The 11,766-nt window shown below is 38.1% G+C and overlaps 1 non-coding gene across 1 annotated transcript; it reads left to right on the top strand.

The window, feature by feature from the left end:
- Positions 1 to 10,537: 10,537 nt before the first annotated feature.
- LOC121998878 lies at positions 10,538 to 10,643 on the top strand. Its single transcript, XR_006116667.1, has one exon. It is a non-coding gene; the product is annotated as a small nucleolar RNA R71 (small nucleolar RNA).
- The last annotated feature ends 1,123 nt before the right edge of the window (positions 10,644 to 11,766 follow it).

The raw sequence follows: 11,766 nt of genomic DNA, 5'->3' as shown, positions 1-11,766 counted from the left end.
GAGAAGCTTTTTAAGACTAAGGGGTATAGAGCTAAAGATGTGTTGGAATTGGTTCATTCTGATTTGTGTGGACCTTTGACTATCCAGGCAAGAGGTGGTTTCGAATATTTCGTCTCTTTTATAGACGACTATTTGAGATACGGGTACATTTATATGATGCGCCGCAAGTCTGAGTGCTTTGATAAGTTCAAAGAGTACAAGGCTGATGTGGAGAAACATCATGGTAAAAGTATCAAGACACTATGGTGAGATCTTAATGGCAAGTACCTCTTAGGAGAGTTTAGGAGTCACTTATCAGAAGTTGGGATTCAATCCCAACTGACTGCACTTGGCACACCCCAACAGAATGGTATGGCAGAACGAAGGTATAGGACTCTTATGGAAATAGTTAGATCAATGATGAGTTATTAAGAATTACCAAATTTTTTTTGGGAATATGCTCTGGAAACAGCAGTGTACATTCTGAATATGGTACCTTCTAAGTCAGTACCCACTACTCCCATAGAATTGTGGAATGGGTGTAAGCCTAGTCTGAAGCATATTCGGATTTAGGGTAGTCCAGCACGTGCACTAAAGGGAAACACTGATAAGTTGAAATCACGTACAGAAGTTCATTTGTTTGTGGGTAATCCTAAAGGAACGAAAGGTGGTTTATTTTATAAGTCCTAAAGATCAGAAGGTCATTGATAGCACCAATTCCCGATTTTTAGAAGGGGACTATGTAATGAACCACAAGCCCATGAGTAAAAGTATTCTTAAGGAAATAATAAAGGACACATCTAATCTAGTACCAACAGTACAAGATGAGATACCACAAGAAACTGCAACACGTGTCACAAGTGATGCACAATTACAGACAGTGCCTCGTCGTAGTGGGAGGGTTGTTAGGCAACCTGAAAGATTCATGTTTTGGGAGAGTTTTTGGACTTGATACCTGGTGAACATGAACCTGATCCCTAGACATATGATGAAGCACTCCAAGATAAAGATGCAGCATCTTGACAATGAATACAGAAATAGAATCTATGTATTCTGATCAAGTCTGGGAGCTTATAGAATCACCAAATGGTGTAAAAGCTATTGGGTGTAAATAGGTCTATAAAAGGAAAAGAGGGGCAGACGGGAAGGTGGAAACCTTCAAAGTAAGGCTTGTTGAAAAAGGGTATCGATTATGAGGAAACCTTTTCACCGGTAGCCATGCTTAAGTCTATCCAGATTCTTTTATCTATTGCTGCTCATATGGATTATGAGGCTTGGCAAATGGATGTCAAGACAGCTTTCCTTAATGGAAGTCTTGAAGAAAATATCCATATGATGCAACCAGATGGATTCATTGCAAAGGGAAAAGAGCATATTGTTTGTAAGCTCAAACAGTCCATTTACGGAATGAAGCAAGCTTCGAGATCTTGGAACATCCGGTTTAATGAAGTTATCCAGTCTTATGGATTTATTCAGTGTCCGGATGAGTCTTGTGTATACAAGAAGTGTGACAGAAATGTGGTGGTATTTCTTGTACTATACGTAGATGATATTTTATTAGTTGGCAACAATATCAAAGTATTATCAGAAGTAAGGGTATGGTTGTCCAAGCAATTCGATATGAAGGACTTGGGAGAATGCGGACATATGCTTAGGATCAAAGTAATAAGGAATTACAAGAAAAGAATGTTGTGCTTATCCCAAACTTCATATATTGATACAATCCTAGCTCATTTTAGCATGCAAGACTCTATAAAAAAGGTTTTTCTATCTTTTGGGCATGGAGTATCTTTATCTAAAGAGATGTCTCCGAAGACATCAAAAGAGATAGAAGAAATGAAGGCAGTTCCTTATGCTTCAGCTGTAGGCAGCCTAATGTATGCTATGTTATGCACGAGACCAGATATCTGTTTTGTCGTGGCCATGGTTAGCAGATATCAAAGTAATCCCGGACCGGGACACTAGACTGCCGTAAAGCATATATTAAAGTATCTGAGAGGGACTAGAGATTATATGCTAGCTTACAAGGCAGATGATTTGCTCCCTATGGGTTACACGGATTCGGACTTCCAATCTGATAGGGACAATAGTAAGTAAACTTCGGGGTTTTGTGTTTACTTTAGGAGGTGAAGTCATAACTATGGAGGAGTGTTAAACATAGGTACTTTTTCAGACTCCACTATGAAAGCTGAGTACATGACAACCTCTGAGGCAGCCATAGAAGCAATATGTCTCAAAAACTTCATGATGAACTTAGATATGATTCCTGGTTTTCACAAAAAGTATTACAATTTATTGTGATAATAGTGGTGCAGTAGCAAACTCGAAGAAACCATGAGTCCATAAGGCAAGCAAACACATTGAGCGCAAGTACCGCCTAATATGAGATATCGTTTAAACGAGGAAAAGTTATTGTCGCCTAAATTGCATCAGATGATAACCTGGAAGATTCTTTCACAAAGGCCCTTAAGGCAAGAGCTTTTGATGACATGTTGAGGGGTTGGGAATCAGATGTATGGTAGGGTATATGGTAGCATAGTCTTTTAGTATAAGTGGGAGATTATTGGAATGTATACTAAAAGCCTAGCTTTTTGTATAAACATTTATTTTGAAATAAAGAATCACATTGGTCAAATGTCTATATTTATATGCTAAGTGTAGTTGTTCAATTAATTTATATTGTAAATAACATGGTGTGTGGTGTCACACACAGAAGATCATATTATCAGTTCCTTATAAATTATAAATAGTAGCTCACGACTAAGATGGTAAGGAACAAACCATTGGAATAGTCATAGTGTAATTTGGTATTAGTTTATCTTGACTATAAAATTACACTAGTACACTCTGAGTGTATTGAGCAGGACCATTTGAGGTAGTTTCTTTTTATACTAACTATATAAAAGATCATGACCTCTATTATTATGGAAGTGCATACTCTTAATCCCGATATAATAACAAGCACATATACTTAGTATTTATTTCTTTAATTTATCAATGGGTGAGATTTAGTTTGATAAATCAAAAGGCTTTATAAGTTGGGAAATAATATTATTTATAGTATATGTTGTTGATTATAGAAGGAAACTGTGTCCTAGTGATCTAGGTTGATGATGTCCCCAAGAGGAGCTCATAAGGATTCTCAAGTAAACCCTGTAGGTGGACTTAGTCTGACATAACAATAAAGTTGAGTGGTATTACTCTTGGATCTAGATATTAATTAAGTGAGTTGTCAATAGCTCATTTAATTAATGGACATTCAATATCTTAAACACAGGGAGATTAGCACACTCATGATAAGAAGGAGCCCATATTGTAATATGGGATTGGTGCGGTAGTTCAATAATAACTCTTTAGTGATATGAGTTATTATTGATGAACTTGAGTTGGGTGTTCGGGGCGAACACGGGAAGCTCAAGTTCATCGGGAGACCAAAACCAATTCCTCCTCTCGGTCCCTATTGTAGCCTCTTAATTATAAAGTCTTATATCCACCTAAATCCCACTTTCTTACCCATCCTTAGGTGGCCGGCCAAGCCAAGCTTGGAGCTTAAGCTAGGGCTGGCCAAACCAAGCCTTGGATGGGATTAAGATGTAGTCGGCCTAGCTTGGAGCCCAAGCTTAGGTGGTTGACCACATAAAAAAAAATAAAAGGGAGTTTATTTTAAAATCTTTCCTTATGTGGAAGCCATGATTTTAAAAGAGAGTTTTAAAAATTAAATCTTTCCTTTTATAGTTCTTCAAAGGATTCAGTAGAAGGTTTGATATCTTTCCTTATTTGTAGTTAAAAGGACGATTTTAATTTTTGGAAAAAACATTCCTTAATTGTAATCATCCACATGTTTTAAAAGAGAGATTTTAATTTATAAAAATTTCCTTTTATAACCAACCATGAAGGGAATTTAAAAGAGAAATTTTTTTTTTAAAAATTTCTGGAAACAAATAAGGAAGTTTTAATTTTATGTTTAAAACTTGCCTTGTTTAGTGCACATGATGTGGTCGGCCATTGAAAGATTAAAAGGAAGTTTTAATTAAATTTTCCTTTTTAGTCATTGGCAAGGAAAATAAGGAAGTTTTAATTATGTTTAAAACTTTCCTTATTTGCCATGACCAAGATTATAAAAGAGAGGGAGGGGTTGCCTCATAACATAACACATTTATTATTCCTCTCCGCTCTTCCTTGGTGGTGGCCGACCCTCTTCTTCCCCTATTCTTCTTCCTTGGTGGCCGGCGACATCTCATCTCTAGGAGTTGTTGGTGGTAGGATCTTGTTAGAGGAAGAAGGAGAGATAGGAGGCATTGTTTCTTAGCATCCCTTGGAGCTTGGTTGGTGGCCGAAGTTGTTCATCTCTAAGAGATTGTTGGTGGCTGAAACTTAGAAGAAAGAAGAAGGTTTTGGTGGAGTCTCGTCTAGGTAGATCGTCGCCCACACGACGTCCGAGATAAGAAGAGGAATATAATAGAAGATCGTGAGGTCTATAAGCTACAAAAGGTATAACTAGTTATTTAATTCCGCATCATAACTAGTTCATCTTTTGTATAGATCTTGAAAAACCAAACACAAGAGGCTATCGATTTTTAGTTATCGTTTAGTGATCGATTTTTTCGTTTCGGTTTCATGTTTCGATATTGTGCTTCTATTGAGGTCTTCGTAGTTAAACCTAGGTTACTTAAGAAGTTTAAATATTTGATTTCTTTGAAAGTCTTTGTCTAGGCAGTGGTGGATGCTCCCATACCCAAGAATGCAATGTGCCTCGCCACGTTTGACCTGGAAGCCGGTCCTTGAAATAGATATTTGATCAACTTTTGTAATATAGTTTAACTTAAAAAGACCACATCAGTTAAATTTGGAGTAAGAATGTTAAGCATTGTTCCTAATCCAAATTTAACTTCTGAAGGACAACTTGGATTAATAATGTTAATTTCTGTTTACAATCCAAGTTGAACTTCAGTAGAGCACAAGGGTAGCTAGGAATGTTCTATGCTTGTACAAAATTTTTGTACAGGGAAATAGAACGGTCTCCAGGTGTAGCAACCAACAATTGGTATCAGAGCTAGGGTTATGCCTCTATGTGTTTGGTTTTCAGTTTAATTATGCACATGTCATACATATTTTAGACATGATAATTGTAGGATGTGCAAATAGATTAACTCTGTGGTTGTATGCATCATAGATTCAACTATTATGGCCCTAATGTGTTTGTGTGTCATTGGACCCTTAGATATGTTGAGGGCATTTTATGTGTGTGCATAATTGTATTATAAAAGACAGCAGGAGTTGTATTAGATTTAGGATTTTATATTTTATTCGATCTAGACTTTATGTACATTCCCTTGTAGAATATAGGATCGATAAATGTAAAATTCTATTTTCGTCGTGGATCGTTCCTTGCGAGGCATGGTGCTATTGGAGGACCAGAGACGCAGCGGAAAAGGAAGCTCGATGGACGTGACGACGTGAGCCCTAGGGATGATGTCTAGGGTTGACGACTGCTAGGGTTGGTAGCACACGGAGGACAGTGATAGAAGAGGCCATAATAGTTGGAAATTAATTTTCCATATTTATTGCTTTTATTTGCTGTGATGTGTGATGTTTGCTTGCATGTTAAAATTCCCCACCTTAAATAACTAAGTGGCAGAGAGATTTTTAAATAAATTCCACTGTTGGTACACAACCGCAAGTGTACGATTTCGTTGTCAGTAATATATAAGATTTGTCGAATCCACAGGGATTGTTGATTAAGCACTAGAGATGTCGCAAAGTGAGTTATCTAGACGGTCAAAAGTTGGCTTTGGTGCTTGCAAACTAATGAGAGTGATTTAAGAGAGAAGGAGAAGGTTGAGAAGAAGAAAGAGGAGAGAGAGAATTGACCTTTGAGCTTCGGAAAAGGGACTCTAGGATTTCGATTTCATTATAATACTAGGAGATACTACATGGATTGCTTAGTTTCTATCCTCTATGTCCGTTCTCTTGCAGGAAGTTAGATTGGTCGGTATCCCTAAGTATCACGTACAGACGATTCCTGCGAAATCCTGTAACGGTTAACTCCCCTGTCACGAGGGCACCTCGGTAGATCACTGGGATACACACCTAGTAAATAACAATAAGGATAAGGGTAGAGGTTTAGTATGGTTACCTACTTCCTTATGGAGGAATTGCCTCTCCTTTCAAGAGAATGCCCTAGATGTCCATGAACGGGTTACCCTTGTCACCAGGGCCCCTCGGGTATATGATCTAGAACACTCTCTTTACGAGAGCAGCAGTTCCTAAGGGATTGTTTCTCCTTTTGAGGGAACATCTTAGGCGTTCGGAAAGGGTTACCCCTGTCACTAGGGTACCTTGGTTAATACGCTCTAAGATATCCCCCTTGCAGGATCAACAATCCTCCACATCAATCAATCGAAGCATAGAAATATAAACATGTCACACAAGCATGAACAAGACATTGACAAGTCATCGAATAGAAACATGATGAATCTACATAGTTCTACATCCCCATCGAATTACAAATACTCCCTAATCCTAGAAGAGGGCGTCTACTCCATTATGGGGGAAGAACAACCCCAGAACATAAAGAAAAGCATACATACAACCCTAGAAGAAAAGGAAGAAGAGATGCTTGATGATTCCGATATCTTGGGGATGCTTCCTTGCTCCGGAGATGGACGGATCATGAAGGGACGGCGGTGGATGAAGCTCTATGGCTTTCCCTTAGGGGAGGGACGAAGTCCCGAACCAAAGATGATCAACGAATAGGGTTCTTGACCCTTTTATACCTCCTCCACGCTGCCCAGGAAAATCAGGATTATAGGCATACGGTAAATCAGGTTTTTCACACATTAAACCAGGTTTTCTCATGATCCACCCTAAACCAAAGTTGTATCCCTTGAAATTATCTTCAATCTGATACTTGGATTGAGCCCTGTCTCAAACCGAGCCGAAAGTTATGGCAGTTTGAAGTTTGGTATGCAGTCTGGGCGGAGGTCCAGTTGAACCCGTGGTTGGGAGGTACGACCGTGCCATTTAGCAAGGGAAATCAATTCTTTATCTCTGTTAGATCTGAATAAAAGTTGTAGATTTTGAGTCAGCTACGTTTTGGTATGAAGAATAGCCCAAAACTCCAACGGAGCACAAAGTTATGGACGAATTACGATCAGTCTGCAATTTACCCAAAATTCAGCGCAGCTCTGTTTTGGCGTGGCACAGCCCGTGTTCTTCGTCGCACGGCCTCGCACAGCCTCACACGGCTTCCTCTCGGATTGAGTCACACGGCCGTGTGGGGTCACATGGCCATGGCCTTCTTTGTCTCTGCCGAGGTCACACGGCCGTGTGAATTCACACGGCCGTGACCTTCTCTACCTCTGGAATGTTGGCACGGCCGTGCCATTTGGCACGACCGTTGTTGCTTGGCCACGGGATGATTGGAACAGCTAAGGCCTTCTTCAAATCTAGATCACAGGCATGGCCGTGACATTTGGCAAGGCCGGAACACGCTATGGCCACACGACCGTGTGGCCTGCACGACCGTGTGGCCTACACGACCCAAGCGCTTTTGCTCCATTTTCGCTCCAAATAGCGTCCTATCAGTCAAAACAAGCAAAGAGTAGATCTCCGAACAAAATATAATAGAAGTATGATATTATAATGAAATAGAGTGCAATAAACATATATCATGCTAATGAAATGCAAGTAGATGTGCGTCAAAGAATGCATAAATGATCATATAATCTACGCACATCACACCCCCAGACTTAAACCTTTGCTTGTCCTCAAGAAAAACCCGTAATCTAGATTCATGTGGTTAAATAGTGCATCATAATCTCTAGTGAGTCAATCTAATCCTATCAGATGATTTTATTGGTGAGCAAGATACAAAAGTAGTTTGAGTATGACCTAAGTAATAGTTCTTCGTGCTCAGTGTAAAAGTAGCCTAAATCTATCAAGTTTCAATCCCTAAGTCTAATCAAGTCGTCATAAAATTATGTTCCTTATGCTTCCGGCGATAGGCACTTATCTGCCACACGCAAGGTTCATTCCCCTAAAAAATGCTATGCATCATCTACACAAGGTCTCAAAGAATACTCAGTATCAAGAGAAACATAGCATTCATTTCCCCAGTAACCTAACTCAGTCTCAAAGGGGTGAATTGCTAGTTTCCACTCATGATAACTATTTTTTATCCCTTATTATTATTTATTTTTTCATTTTTTTGAATGTTTACAAAGTATCAAACTTGAACAAACCTTCATTTTTTATTATTATTATTTTTTTGGGGATTGATGCATAGAATCACAAGTAACCAAAATGTAGTTGAGAGGTCACCATAGAATCACAAGTACTAGTCCAATTCAATGAATCATGACTATTTTAGAGTTATCAACCATCAAAAATAGGCATAGTATGTAGAGATCCTAAAACCAGGCCAATACTTAAACTCTTATAGTAAAACATTGCTCACTTCATGCTATCAAAGATCGAAAAAGATAGATCACTAAACATACTAGCACATAGACCACATAAAATCTAGAGTAAACATGCTAGTATTTTGCATTAAGGTACAAGCAATCATAATATGATGTAGGATGCAACTAGCAAAAATTTTATTATGAAAAAAAAAATAGCACTAAACTAAATGCATCTAATGCATCCCCCCAAACTTAAACTTTTCATTGTCCTAATGAAAACTAAAAACAATGTGGAAGAGATTTAAAGTAAGAGAATTTACCAAGTGATGGGCTCTAAATGGTTGACATTCATGTTTTAAAAATACTCCTCTATCCAATGCTCATAGTCCTCCACAACTTTGAATTCTACAAAAATAAGATAGGCAAGAAAAATTAAATAGAGGGTATGATTTATTATCAATGAAGTAAAAAAGAAACTAAAAAGAAAACAAGGAAAATGAACTTGGGTTGCCTCCCAAGAAGCGCTTGTTTAAGGTCATTAGCTTGACCACCTCATTAAATTCATCGAAATCTCGCTCTAGGAGGGGTAAGATATTTCATTACCCTCTTACCAAGGGCTCTTATTATAGAGGGAGCTTTCAATATTGGAGTTAAAAAAATGAAGTATCGCTCTCTCCATCTTCGTCTTCTTGGAAATTCTTTCAGGAGGTCGAAGACGGTTCAGATTGAGCTTCCAAATATTAGCCCAAGTGAAATCTGCACATGCAAAGAAAATACAAATCTCCCACAAATGTATTAGATAAGATAGAGTCATAACCATATTAAGATAAGCAGGATAAGAAATAAAAACAGAATCACATCCAACAAAGTCAATGATAGATACCTCTATAAAATTTTCTAAAAGATCACAAGAAATACTAACCTTATTTTGCTGAGAGATACCTGAAATTTCTAAACATGTGGATGTGACCTCTTCTAAATCAATTGATGGGTCTGGCTCTAGCTCAGGTGTTGGTGATACAATAGATGGTGATTCTTGGGACTCACCCATATCTACATGAGTCCCTACACATTGGTCCACAACATGTTCAACCCTAGCAATTCTTACTTTTAAGGGTTGTGTGGACGAAGGAGGTGATCCTTGAGATACTACTTCCACAACGCAACTCCCTACACATTCTTCCAAATCATCATCATCACCACAAGCATTGAAAAATAAACCAACGTCTATATCTTTAATAGGAGAATCAACTATAGGAGGATCATTGACTTCATTTGCATTTTTAAGTTGATCCACCTCAATATATTCATCATCTGAAAATTCAATTTCATCATAACACCTTGTAAACCCAGAAGGTAGATCTGAAAATTTGTTATCCACTGCATTATCATAGCAATCCTCATCTGAAGAGTCCTCATATTCATATACATCCAGAAATCTACACTCAACCATATTGGTGTCACAGAATTTGCCAAAGTCTTCATTTTCATTGACCCTCACTAGCCTCTGTGGAAAAGGAACCTTTAGTGAAGGTCTTGGGAAAGGTACTTCCTTTTCCCCATATTCCCTTTGAGCTTGCGGAGGGGGTCTAATTTGCTTATCTAGTGTTGGTGTGATCAATCATTGAGGGAAGGGTACTTGTGGCCTTTGCGAACTTCCTAGAGTAATGAAACTGAGGTCTTGTGATCTTCTATTGTCCTTCTCCTCAATTCTATACAAGTCATTTTTCAGAAGTTCTTCATGATTCTTGCCGCCCCTCAACTTAATATCATTATAATTTTCACTAGATCTTATTTGTGTAGGAGGGGGATCTTCTTTGAACCATTTTGAAACTATGCTCTCAATACTTGCCCCAAAATCTTTGAACTCCTCATTCTGTGACTTCTGAATTTTGACATTCTTAGGTGGTTGAACTGCATTTTGTTTGACAGACTCTCTTGTATATATGGCTTGTATTTCTTGAATTTCTGAGGGAGATTCCATCCAACTTTTTCTCGACCATCCATGGAGGTTCAATGCCACTTGATCAATTAATGCATAAGCTTCTTCTATGCTCTTGTCCATAAAAGAACCTCCAGCTGATAAATCTAACAAACACTTATCTGAAAAAGAAATTCCCCTATAAAATATGTACAGGGTCAGCCATTTTTCCAAACCATGATGAGGGCACTGTCTTTGTAGACTCTTGAATCTGTCCCATGCTTCAAATATTGATTCTCCATGTGCCTGAGCAAAATTCATGATGCAACTCCTCATGTAGATTATTCTGCTTGGAGGGAAGAAATGATTTAGAACTTGCTGCTCCAATTGTTCCCAACTTGTGATGCTCTGAGGACAGAGAGATATAACCAAGTCCTTGCTTTATCCTTGATGCTAAAAGGAAATGCCATCAATCGAACTGCATCTGCTGATACTCCTTCACAATTCACCATATCACAAAGCTCTAGAAATGTCTTAAGATACAGATAAGGACTTTCTGATACTTCTCCTTCAAATTTGTGACCTTGTATCATGGAATTAACTCTGGGTCTAGCTGGAAATTTTCTTCTTCAATATGAGGCTACACAATGGGAGACATAAATCTTATAGAAATAGATGCCGAGAAATCTCTTAAGGCTCTGCTTGACATGTTAGTGCTCATCGAAATAAAATGAGTAAAAATAAAAATGAAGAATTAAAGATAAGAAATGAAATGCTATATGAAAAACAAGAAATAAAATGCAGAATTTAAATTGCTAGAAAAAAATACATATTTTTTTTGATTATGTATATGGAAAACAAATTGCAATTTAAAATGGAAAAACAAAAACTATTCACAAGTCTAGGTTAACTAAATTGCTAATCTACTAATGTTAATGCGAAAAGTCCCCGGCAACGGCGCCAAAAACTTGTTACACAACCGCAAGTGTACGGTTTCGTCGTCAGTAATATATAAGATTTGTCGAATCCACAGGGACTGTTGATTAAGCACTGGAGATGTCGCAAAGTGAGTTATCTAGACGGTCAAAAGTTGGTTTTGGCTCTTGCAAACTAACGAGAGTGATTTAAGAGAGAAGGAGAAGGTTGAGAAGAAGAAAGAGGAGAGAGAGAATTGACCTTTGAGGGAATTGAGCTTCGGAAAGGGACTCTAGGATTTCGGTTTCATTATAATACTAGGAGATACTACATGGATTACTTAGTTTCTATCCTCTATGACCGTGCTCTTGTAGGAAGTTAGATTGGTCAGTATCCCAAAGTATCACGTAGAGACGATTCCTGCGAAATCCTGTAACGGTTAACCCCCTATCACGAGGGCACCTCGGTAGATCACTGGGATACACACCTAGTAAATAACAATAAGAATATGGGTAGAGGTTTAGTAAGGTTACCTACTTCCTTATG

Source organism: Zingiber officinale, chromosome 6A (genome assembly GCF_018446385.1).
Source record: "Zingiber officinale cultivar Zhangliang chromosome 6A, Zo_v1.1, whole genome shotgun sequence".
NCBI classification, from domain to species: Eukaryota; Viridiplantae; Streptophyta; class Magnoliopsida; order Zingiberales; family Zingiberaceae; genus Zingiber; species Zingiber officinale.
The sequence above is the reverse complement of the archived record's forward strand: the minus strand, read 5'-3'. Positions and strand labels throughout refer to the sequence as shown.